The 9,610-nt window shown below is 34.4% G+C and overlaps 2 long non-coding RNA genes across 2 annotated transcripts; one reads left to right on the forward strand and one right to left on the reverse strand.

Annotated features, from left to right (window-relative positions):
* LOC128295553 (uncharacterized) lies at positions 1 to 2,575 on the reverse strand. The gene is made up of 3 exons (XR_008286054.1): positions 2,451 to 2,575; positions 1,892 to 1,978; positions 1 to 269 (listed from the first exon to the last, which is right to left on the reverse strand). It is a non-coding gene; the product is annotated as an uncharacterized LOC128295553 (long non-coding RNA).
* A 5,173-nt stretch (positions 2,576 to 7,748) lies between these two features.
* Positions 7,749 to 8,675, forward strand: LOC108465785 (uncharacterized). The gene is made up of 2 exons (XR_001868563.2): positions 7,749 to 8,056; positions 8,319 to 8,675. It is a non-coding gene; the product is annotated as an uncharacterized LOC108465785 (long non-coding RNA).
* The last annotated feature ends 935 nt before the right edge of the window (positions 8,676 to 9,610 follow it).

Below are 9,610 nucleotides of genomic sequence, written 5' to 3' on the forward strand. Positions count from 1 at the left end.
TTTTACTCACATCTTTACCACATTCATACTATAATCATTATAAACTCATCACATAATACCATAACACATGTATGCATAATTAAAATAGATTTACAACCCCATAATCAAATAGGCCAACACATATGGTTAAAGCCATATCACATACTCTAATATTTAAACTCCTATACATGCCATAGGCTCAAAGTACTTGAGATCACTACACCAATAGCGTTAGCTTGACAGTGTGATAATATCTCTGACGGCCTCCAACCCAAGCTAACCTGGAAACTCTAGAAAACATGGGAAAGAAGAGGGGGGTAAGCTTTCGCTTAGTAAGTTCATATGAAAACAATAAGCACCCATTAACTTGTTTTATCAATGTTTACAACATATTCTCAAGTTCACTACAAGCAGTCTTTCTGAGCAACAGTCACTAAATTATTTATATCTGGAGCTACGAAACTCCGAACTAAGTTCCGTTAATTTTCCCTGAAACTAGACTTATTTTTATTTCTTCCATAAAATTTTCAGAATTTTTGGTTAAGCCAAATAGTACAGTTTATTCCTCAAAATTACCCCTGATTCACTGTCTGACAGTTCCGACCCTTCTATACTAAAGTTCAATTATCTCATAGTACAAGACTCGAATAATGTTCTTGTCTATTTATCTTGAAGCTAGACTCATATGTATACTTACTAATTTTTTTCTAGAATTTTGGTTGGGCCAATTAGTACAGTTTATTAGTTAAAGTCTCCCTGCTTTGAGGTATGACCACTCTGACCCCTGTGCACTACAAACCAAATTTTTCCCTGTACAAAATTCCAACGACCATGGCGTTTATTTCCCCTAAAAATAGACTCAATAAGGAATCCATGCATGTAAGGTATGACTATATAATAATTTTTGTACAATTTTTGGTAAATTTATAAAGTCAGAACAGGGCATCTCGAATTCATTCAGACCCTGTTTCACAAGAATTCAAATATCACACAATATGGAATTCTTTTTCTTCCCCTGTTTCTTTCATTTGAAAATAGGCTCATTAAGCTTTAATCTCATATTTTATTCTGCCTCTAACTCATTTTCCACTATGTTTAGTGTATTTTCAAAGTTACACTACTGCAGTAACTCAAATCTGTCAAGGCTAAATTACTCATTCATGATCATTGTTCACAAAATTAATACAACATCGTTTGTATAATCATCACCGAGACATTCATATCACATTTTCATTTATCATCTTACCATATTGTTGTTATGTCGAGTTTTCAACCCGAGGGTTAAGTACATACCTGTTCAAAGTATCCATTTTATAACATTTACCAATACGTCCCTTTCATCTCGAGTATTCCTCTATTTGAGTAGAATTTTACCCGTTGAACACATCAGAATATAATTCGGATACATGGAAAGTTTGCACATAAGTGCCACATATGTAGCCAAGCTACCATGTAACCCGCCCATAAGTGAACTCGGACTCAACTCAACGAGCTCGGGCGTTCGCATCCATAAGTGAACTCAGACTTAACTCAACGAGCTCGGATGCCTAGTTACATCTCATGAACTTGGACTCAACTCAACGAGTTCGAACATTCGCATCCATAAGTGAACTCGGACTCAACTCAACGAGTTCGGATGCTCAACCATCCTAGTGACATGTCACTTGTATCCTAATCTATTCCTAAGGTTCAAACGGGATTTTCCTCGAACACATCTCCTTGTCATCTTCCGTAAAATACCGAAACCAATACTCGGTAGCACTTTATATTTAACAGATAAGACACATAACTTGCATTTTATTCGAAAATAACCACAAAGCATATATTTAATGATAAAAATCAGCATATCATATATTTAACATCAATAACTTAAAAATAACAATTATGCTACATTATTTACACATGAACTTACCTCGATACCACAAAGGTGAAAAAAAAGACGTAATTATCCCTTAATCGATTTCTTTTCGTTCTAGGTCCAAATCTCGATTTTCATCATCTAAAATATCACATTCAACTTATTAAAACAATGTACTGATCAAATTAGTCCATTGACACACTTGGGCAATTTTTACAATTTTGCTCCTATATTTTGCCAAAATTACCAAATTACCCCTAGGCTCGTAAAATAATTTTTATCACATTTCTTTACTCCTTGAGTCTAGATGAACCATTTTCATAACTATAGCAACTCATAATTTCAGCTATTTCACACATTTACAACTCATTTTACAACTTAGCAATCTAGCCCTTTTTAAGGTGTTTTCATGCAATTTCTTTCACAAAAGTTGTTTATTAGACAACTAGGACTCATAATCTTCCATAAAAACACAGAAAATAACACATTTACTCTCATGGCAAAACCCTAGACTCTTCATCATTTTGCAAAATAGACCCCTCATATGAAAGCTCATGCTTTAGGGGTTCCAAAAATGTAAAAATCATCAAGCAAAGACATTAAAATCACTTACAAGCAAGGGAAATATGTTGCTGAAATTTTCCAGCTTCAAAGCCCTTTCTTTGCTGCATATTTCGGTGAAGGAGAAGAGAAAAATGATAGCTTTTTCTTTTTGATTTGTTAATAATAAAACTAGTCAAAATTGGTGACCAAATTTCACCTAATTTTGACTTTTCAACAATTTTGTCTCCCATGGCCGGCCATCAGAATTTCAATGGCCTAATTTCACTTTAAATACCCCCAATTTAAGATACAAGACAATTTAACACCTTTAGGTATTAAAACACAACTTTTACCTTTTACGCGATTTAGTCCTTTTTCGAAATTGGACTAGAAATTGCTAAAATTAACTTACCAAAATTTACATGCACTTATAAAATTATATTATAACACATAAAATAATACTAAAATAATTTTCTCTGGCCTCGAAATAGTGGTCCCGAAACCATTTATTCGACTAAGCCCAAAATCGGTCATTATTCGATTCTGACATTGCTCTATCGTTGATATCTGGGGACCTATTGTAGGTAAAAAGGCATATTTCCAAAGAATAAATGATTCTAAGGATGATTATTTGTATGGCATGATTATGAATGAAATGAGAGAATAAAAGAATATTTGCTCAGAATGAGACACAAAAGTGCATTTTTTTATTGCAAATAAAAATATGTTTGAACATGAGCCTATTTCATAAAAGATTCTTGTTGCTTCTAGGCTTAAAACAATAAGTGTGTTTTGAACATTACTCTGTATTAGCTCTAAAAACTATAGGAATTACTTCTACAGTCTAGTTGTTCAGAACACTCCAAAGCTTATAAGGGCGAATGCCTGATAAGTTTCCTTCCATCACCCCTTCTTCAGATATAGCATTGATACTCAAAATTTTCATCATATCTTCAGCTATCGCGTTCACCCCATTGTCAGTATGATTGAGTAATGGATTTCCTACACTAGGTGAATCGTCAAACTTCACAATGCCCATGTTGATGAGCTTTTCAACTAGCCTTTTGAAAGAAAGGCATCTCTCTATCGAGTGCCCCACTATTCCCGCGTGATATTCACATTGAGTGTTCGCGTCGTACCATTTGGGATATAGGGGTTACAACGATTTTAAGTAGACAGGGGCCATAACGTGCGCATCAAATAGACTTTTGTACAGCTCCCAGTACGTTACTGGAATGGGAGTAAACTGGGGCTTTTCCGTGTTTTGCCTTGTATTGAGCTCTTGTCTTGGCGAAGCTTGTTGGCGCGTGGCCATCATTCTCGGTTGATTAACCGTAATCAGTTTTACATAACCTATGCTCACATTACTGACCTAATTTTCTCTTTTTTTCGGGGCTGACTTCTTAGTGCTTTCCCCAGCCTCTATTTTTCCTCATCTTATCGCATTCGTTATCATTTCACTGGACATCACTATGTCCGTGAAACTCTTAGTTGCGCTGCCCAGCATGTGATTAATGAATGGGCCTTTCAAGGTATTAATGAAGAGCATGGTTGTTTCTTTTTCCAACAGTGGCGGTTGGACCTGTGTAGCAACTTCCCTCCACCTCTGAGCATATTGCTTGAAACTTTCACTCGAATTTTTCTCCAGATTTTGTAACGTGATCATATCAAGCGCTATATCTATCACATGGCCATATTGCTTCATAAAAGCCTGTGCTAAATCCCTCTATGATTTGACTTGGGTGCAATTTAGCTGATTGTACCATTTGGCATGACCCAGTCAAACCGTCACAAAAGATGAATTAACAACTGATCATTTTTAACATGACCAGTCATCCTTCGACAAAACATCGTGATGTGAGCTTCAGGGAAGCTAGTTCCGTTGTATTTTTCAAACTCCGGCATTTTAAACTTCGGAGGGAGCACTAGATTCAGAACCAAGCTTAACTCTTTAGCATCCATTCCACACTGATAATCAGCGCTTTCTAGCGTTTGAACTTCTCTTCCAACCATTTGTATCGGTCTTCCAGCTACTTTAGGGGTTCTCCTTTTATCCTTTCTACCTCTGTCATGTCATTCAGATCAGGGACACCGGGATTCACCGAATTGTCTCCGGAGCCTGAGCCTGTCGGGAAGTTTGTTAATGTTGAAAAGCCAGCTTGATGCTGAGGACCAATGTTGAACGACACCCGAGATGGATATGCATTAGGTTGTGCAAGGGTATTTATTGGGGTGAAACCCGGTGGATAGACAGGATCCTCACTATCATCCCCGAGATTGATCATAGGGCTCTTTCCTTTTTCTGGCCCTCCAAGCAGTAAATGGGTTAACTGATTCATCACGTTCTTTTTCGATTCCAGCATCTGATCCTTTATATCCTGCTGAATCTTGGTCAGTTGCTCTTGCATCTGTTCCTGCAGCCGATCCTGCATTTCCTTCTGCATTTGCTCTAGTTTTTCCAACCTTTGATCCATAACTTTGGCTTTTCTCCCTGTGTAGTAATAATGTTCCAGGGTAACTACAACAAGATTTCTAATTAATTAGGGTTCTCTTGTGAAGTTTAATGCACATGATGCAATGCAATGCAAATGTATGGAATAAATGCAAAAGAAAGTAAGACGTTGATTCTAAACTCAATTCTATTAGAACAACTTTTCTAGAAAGCAAATTCTTTTACATAAAATGGATTACATATGCGGCTTTGCCCTTATATTCCAGGTAATCCCTTTTTCTGTTGAAGTCAAACCACGTAAACTTCCAATAGATGCCTCCACTAGCTCCTTTCGCTTAATCTGGGCTGCGACTTATTTCTTACTTATTCTCACAATGCTTTTAGCTCCTTTAAAAAAGTCGAGACGTGAATGCTCTTAAATAATCTTTATCGACTTGAATCTTCAGGTAAAGTCTTGTTTTCCTCCGCGAACTATCAGTCTTCTTCGGTTGTGTTTACTTGGACCATATTCAGACAACCGTATTATAATCCACTTTATCAATAAATTCATTTTCTTATGACAAACTGTTCTATTTAGTAATCAAATATGAATCAACACCTCATTTCTATGATGATGTAATGCAATGCAGTCATAATCAAAACAAACAAAATATGTTAGTACAGAAGAAATAAATAGCAAATAGAGTACCTACTTGGGTAACCACTAGTGTTTGGAGTGGCTCTACTTAGGGTGGGCACTTAAGGCTCGCTATATACGGTCTAGTTCTAAAGACAGGATACCTGAACCAGCAGATTCCTCAATCCTCATCCATTATAAGCTCATGTGGATCGAGTTCAGTTCAGGGGAATCCTATGGCCATGCGGAGGTGAAAACCTCACGAAGACATAGGTACGGATGTATTCCGGAAGCAGTCCACTAGCCCATGCGGAGGTGAAAACCTTACGAAGACATAACTTCTCACTCCCACTTAAATGGTGTGACCACAATGGTCATGCAATATGCAATACAAGAGTATTCTATGGGACTTGAGCCAAAATGAATGCAGTAAAAGGATCATATGTCAAAAACTAAATTTTAAATTTTCGACAAAATGACAGAAAATAATAAATTTTACGGCTTGACTCTCTTATTGGTCCCCAGTGGAGTCGCCAAGCTGTCGAAGCTATTTTTTTTAGGTTTAAAAATGGGGGTCGACTTTAAAACGAGGTATGGAGTCGCCACCGATCCTTTTTTTTAGGTGTAATCGGATCACCTTGAGATTGATCATTTTAATAAAACATTTAATTTATTAAAACAATAATTCTAAGTCTACGAAAATTGAGAAAACAGGTTCGGAAGTCGGTTACGCACGAGGAAGGGTTAGCACCCTCGTAACGCCCAAAATTGGTACCAATTAATTATTTAATGTCCTAACGTTGAAATTTGAAGGAAAAATATTAAAATACGATCCCCTTAAAAATGCGTAAACAACTCGATTTGGATTTTAAGATTCACTCGTTCCAAAGGAATAAAATACCACATCCAGCACGTTAGGACACGATATTTTAAGCCTCCAAAAACTAAGATCACCTCAAGATTTCCAAAATACGCGACGAATACGATCCTCTTAAAAATGTGTGCACAACTTGAGTCGAATTTCAAGATTTACTCGTCCCAAAGGAATAAAATACCACATCCAGCACGTTAGGACACGATATTTTAAGCCTCCGAAAACTGAGATCATCTCAAGATTCCCAAAATATGCAATGAAATTTAAAAAAGGGCATTCGGTTATTTGGTCAAACAGTAAATCGAAACCCAGCACGTTAGGGCACGATCTTTTGAATTTCCAAGCGCGAAACATTGCCTTGTTTTGAGAAAATTCAAATAAACATTTATAAAAATCAAGTCAAAATATACTTTTTTGGTTTGTTTGGAGATAAAAACAATTGGTGTTGGGCGAAAAGTTGGAATTTCAAAATCATGATGCAATAACGAGCATGCAAGCTTAGTATTGAACATGAAATAAAAATTCGGGGCAATAATATTACATGAATAAGTAATAAAAAACACAAAGGAATGAGTTAAGGTACATGCAGTGGCGGGATATTATATGCTATATAAATACAAACACTAATAATCGAAAGCTAATAAATTAGAATTAGAAGCCGACTTAGAGGAAATTCCATGCAAATTACACTAAAGAAATATCAAGTTTCAAAATAAAATTAAACGAACAATTGGGCGTAAAGAAAATATAAAAACATTACTATACAAACAACATAAAGATTTTAAAACAAGTCATCTATACAAGGATTTTAAAAGAGAAGAAAAATATAAATAAATAAAATATATTTAATAAAATACAATTGAACTTTAAAATAAATAATATAAAGTAAATAATATACAAAATAATACACATATTAATTTACATAAAAAGACTTAATATAAATAATTGGTGTATAGGAATACAAATATATAAAAAGTATTTGAATTAATAAAAGTGACAGATTAAAGTTTATATAAAAAAAGCTTTGTAAAAGGGAAAAATATATCTATATAAAATAATATAACGTCAATAATATATATATATATAAATAAATGATGTGTAAATATAAAAAAAAATGTATGGGGATATTTAATTTTAGCACATTGAAATAAAAGAAACACATATTGAAATAGTAGGTAGACTCAATTGAAATAAACCAAACTTAAAGAGATAATTTATGAATAAATAGAACATCAAATTAAAACTAAGGACCACAATTCAATGTGTACAAAATTACAAGGACTGAAAACGCAAATGATTCAGATCTCCAAAACACAGTACCTAGGCCCAGGCTAAATTGCAACAACACAGAAATTTCATGGAAAATTTGAAAAAACAAATAATATGCAAATAAGGCCAATTGAGAGCTAGTGCGAAAGTTGGGGACTAATTGTAGAAATCACCCATTTAAAGAGAAATGCGCGGACTTCCAAACCCCATACTGCTTTACTTTTTCCAAACCCCATGCTGTTTTACTTTACTATTTAAAACCTGCTTTAAAATTTGTGTTTTAAAGAAAACTTTTTTAACTTTTATTTAAAAAAAACCCTAAATGCCTTGGACATTATCTCATCTCCCTCACTCTCCCTTTCTTCTCCAGCCGAAAGGCTCATTTCAAGCCCCCAACCATTTTCAAAATCTGATCGTGACCAACGGAGCAAGGCCCACCGACGGCGTGAATGCGATATAACTCCGGTAACCCTCTCACTCTCTCTTATATTTTATACTTGTAGATTCGAATAAAAAAAAAGTAAAACAAAGTAGAAACAGCGATAAATAACCTTTGAAACGTATTCTATTGCTTTTGTTGATTTCTGTATATTTGTTTGATTTTCTCAATCTGTGTTCTATTTCTCTCAAAAAAAGAAAGAAACCCCCACCCCAAACAATGAAAAATTCAAAGGCTTTATAGCCAAGTCCAAAACCGTTTCCTACTGTTTTCTTGTTCAACTTGCAGGTCATGAAGACGTGAAGGAGGGCAACATGGTATGTGGGTGCTAACGTGGAGTAGGGCGCGCGCGTATGGAGGAGGTGATCGTGGCTGCGGCGCAAAGAAGGCTTCTAGTGCTTAGGGTTTGCTGAAAAGTGTTTTAGGTTTGGGGTATTTTGGGGCTGTTTGGGTTAATTGTTTTTGTAATTTTGGGTTTTCTTATGTGGAATTATTTGGGTTTTATTTATTGGGCTGGAATTAGGTAGCCCGGGCTAAAATTGGGTATTACAAATATAATGGTGCATAAATTTACACACCAATGTTTTTAGTTTTCTTTTTTTTGGAATATTTATAATGATTTTTTAATCGTTTGACACAATATAATTTATATTGTTAATTTACCGATTTTATGTCGACAGTGTATCAAATACAAATGCATAATAAATACTAGTCTTTTGACAAATCCAATGTGTGGGTGAAAAGTAAAGCTAAAATAAAATTTTAATTGATAATTATGATTTATAAAAATAATAATTATTGATAATAAGGTAATAAAATGTAAATTGTTGTTCTTTTGAAATTATAACTATATCAACATTTCCAATCAAAATCAATCATTATAAGCATTAAATTAAATAATTAACGTAACAACTAATTATTAATAACTAAACTCAATTTAATAAACTAACTATAAGAATAAATATGGAGAAAAACCTATACATTTGCATGTTACTTGAACTTGGGATCTCGAAGTTTTTAAGGCCTCGATTTTGATATCTTTGCCAATGTAATTATTTTATTTTAAGAAACCTTAAAAACCTTTTTTTTTCTCTAAATTGTTTGTTTATTCTCTTTTGTTTTGCCAAGCGGCTCCCATCAATTCTCTCTTTCTTTATTCTTCTCATTAAATTCACATGTCTTCTTTTTTTTAGTATGCAATTCTATTTTGTGGGTATCTTTGTTGTATTCACAAATTGTGATAGACAGATGATAGTGTCTATCGTCAATGAAACTCTATCGACCACCAACAATTTCTCTTGGAAAGTGGGTGGTTCTTCGCCGGCTTCTTAACATGTTTCTATTTTGAGAATATTTCAGAATAATAAACAATTTCACGAGTTGATTTGGACCCATGTTGTCTTAAGTTTTATATATATATTTTTTCAACTGTTTAATAAGTCTTCACTTTTAGAAGTTTTTGTCTCCTCTTGTATCATGTTTTTTAGTCTTACTTTTGCAAGTGATTTTAGGAATGGCTTGTCATCATCCTTTTCAGTTTGGTGAATACTCGATTCTTTTGCCCACTTTTGTTCTCCACT

This window comes from Gossypium arboreum, chromosome 7 (genome assembly GCF_025698485.1).
Source record: "Gossypium arboreum isolate Shixiya-1 chromosome 7, ASM2569848v2, whole genome shotgun sequence".
In the NCBI taxonomy this organism is placed as follows: domain Eukaryota; kingdom Viridiplantae; phylum Streptophyta; class Magnoliopsida; order Malvales; family Malvaceae; genus Gossypium; species Gossypium arboreum.